The following is a 2,500-nucleotide window of genomic DNA, read 5'->3' on the forward strand; positions in this document are numbered from 1 at the left end:
ACACAAAATGACACACAAACACACAGACACCTCCACACACACACTCGCACTTATGCACAAATACACAAACACCCATGCACACACACACGGGCGCACACACATGCACAAATACACATCCACAAGCACACACACACACACACAAAAGAACACCCATCACACATGAACACACACACACACACACACACACACACACACACACACACACACACACAGAAACACAGTGTCACACACACACACACACACACACACGCACACACTATCAAGCGCACACACAGAAGCGAGAGGCTAGAGGGGCAGTCTGCAGAGCCCACCCACAGCCCATTCTTCACAGGAGGCTGTACCTCACGGCGCCAGCGAGGCGTTTTGCCAGAAACAACCACTTAAGGAGGACTGCGTCGTTACCTGCAGACGTATTGCGCACAGCAGTGGCGGAGGGCAATGCTGAGCCCACGAGGAGGAGGAGGAGGAGGAACAATGCCATTCCTTTACCTGTGGAATGAAGACAGAAACACAACGTTTTTTTTTTCACAGCATAATACGAGCAACGGCAGCAGACACAAAGCATTAAAGGGGCCCCCGCAGGGTTTCAGAGACTCCTGGGTTCACCTGACCGCGGCTGGGCCTGCAGGACAATGAGGAAGCCTTTTGGGACTCAAAAGCTGTGTTTGAAATCGTTCCCCATCACGGATATAGTGCACTGTATAGGGTGCTGGCCATTTTGTGGTGGTGTTCGAATTCTCAGTGGTTGATTTCATTCACTATATAGCGGACAATAAAATACCCCAAATTTGAGTGAGCACACGATGTTCCCTACATGTTCCTCCCGCGTACCACAATGCAATGCGGTCGTGTTTACTGACGCAAATGAGGTTTAGAAATGTTCAGCGTTGTGTTTGAATTCTCGTTTGTTCGTTCCCTATAGAGTTCACTATATCATAAACACTATATAGGGAATAGTGATTTAATAGGGCACAATTTCGAACACAGCTAAAGTATAGGTTATAGTATTGTAATTGGTTTCTGTATTTCTGTCAGTTCTTATGTTGTCCAAACACAACCCATGCTGCAGCATGTAGGCAATCACGCATGAACACGCAGGTGGATCTGGGCTAATAGAGGGTATGCATATGGAATACTTGAACATGTTTGTGAACACGACATAGGCTACACGAGTAGTATTTGAACAATATTTGTGTAAAAGAGCAGTTCTCATAAAGCAGACTGATCTGAATCAATCTTGACACTATAGTAATCGTCTCTCGTTCACATTCACTATTATAACATTATCACATTGGAGACTCAGAGAGACGAACAAGGCAAAACACACAATGTCAAACCGACAAAGAAGCAACACAACAATCCATCAGTTTGTAGAATCGGAGACAGAGAGCCAGCAATGTATGCATTGCAACATATATATATATATATATATATATATATATATCACACCAGCACACAGACACGGCGTGGTCGGAGATGAGATGCTGGTGTTTGGTTTCCCCTTTACTGTCCACCATGACAGCCGCTCTCTCCCCCCTGCCCTATGAGTCAGAGGATAAGTGCACTGGAGCGCCAGGGAGAGTCAGGGAGAGTCCACCTGCGGGCAAGACGCAGGTCAGCATCAACGCTACCGCACAGGAGGGTGCTGGCTGTGTGTGTGTGTGTGTGTGTGTGTGTGTGTGTGTGTGTGTGTGTGTGTGTGCCCTTGTGCGCTTACGAAGGCGTAATTGAAGAGATCGTTTCCAGATCCCTGTGTGCCTCTTTTAGGGCTTCGGAGGGTTGGTTACGACAAAGCACCTGACCAAGGCCCTGTCCCAATTCTCCCCCTTCCCCGAGATTTGAGCCCTAACCCTAGACTTTGCACGTTCCCGCGAAGGGGTAGGGTGTCCCAATACTTCAGGGGAGCAAAGGGGGAATGCCTATTTTCCCTTAAAATCAACCCTTGAACGCTAGCCAGCTCGGGAGAGGACTTGCAGCTAAGGGCACTCAAAGCAAGTGTTCTTGTTAAGGGGAGAGAAATGGGACTGGGCCCAAGTGTCTTCACTTCTTTGTGTGTGTCTCCCCCCCCACCCCCTCCATCAACCATCCACAGAGCATTGACACTACCTGCAGTAGCAGCAGCTGTGTCACCCCGGGGGGCCAAACACCGCCTAAAATAAGCATGTGGAACTTTCACTTTCTGACGAGGGAATGGACGTTCATATGCTCCTTTTCTGGTGACGCCGTTCACAAACGCCATTTGAAGTTGGCCCAGGGGGACTGACAGCTTATACAGGTGTAAGCAGCTCCAAGGAGCCACCACACACACACACACACACACACATACACTCACGGCTCCTCACAAGAGTTGCGTTTGGGGGCTGAAGAGTTCTCCACAGAATCCCTGCTCACACCAAGGATTAAGTACCTAAGTCGACTTTAAATCAGGTACTTTGTGATTGAGTGGAATTCTTATGGAGGAATTTTACCTTGGCAGCTTCATGCACTTGGTCTTTCACAG

The 2,500-nt window shown here is 48.4% G+C and overlaps 1 protein-coding gene across 1 annotated transcript in view; it reads right to left on the bottom strand.

Moving 5' to 3' along the window:
- gabbr1b (gamma-aminobutyric acid (GABA) B receptor, 1b) overlaps nt 1–2,500 on the bottom strand; it is a gene marked incomplete at both ends in the record, with an annotated part of 78,886 nt that overhangs the window by 75,689 nt on the left and 697 nt on the right. The gene's annotated exons all lie outside the window — the stretch shown is intronic.

The sequence above is a fragment of the Micromesistius poutassou genome, assembly GCF_964030765.1.
Source record: "Micromesistius poutassou genome assembly, chromosome: 20".
NCBI classification, from domain to species: domain Eukaryota; kingdom Metazoa; phylum Chordata; class Actinopteri; order Gadiformes; family Gadidae; genus Micromesistius; species Micromesistius poutassou.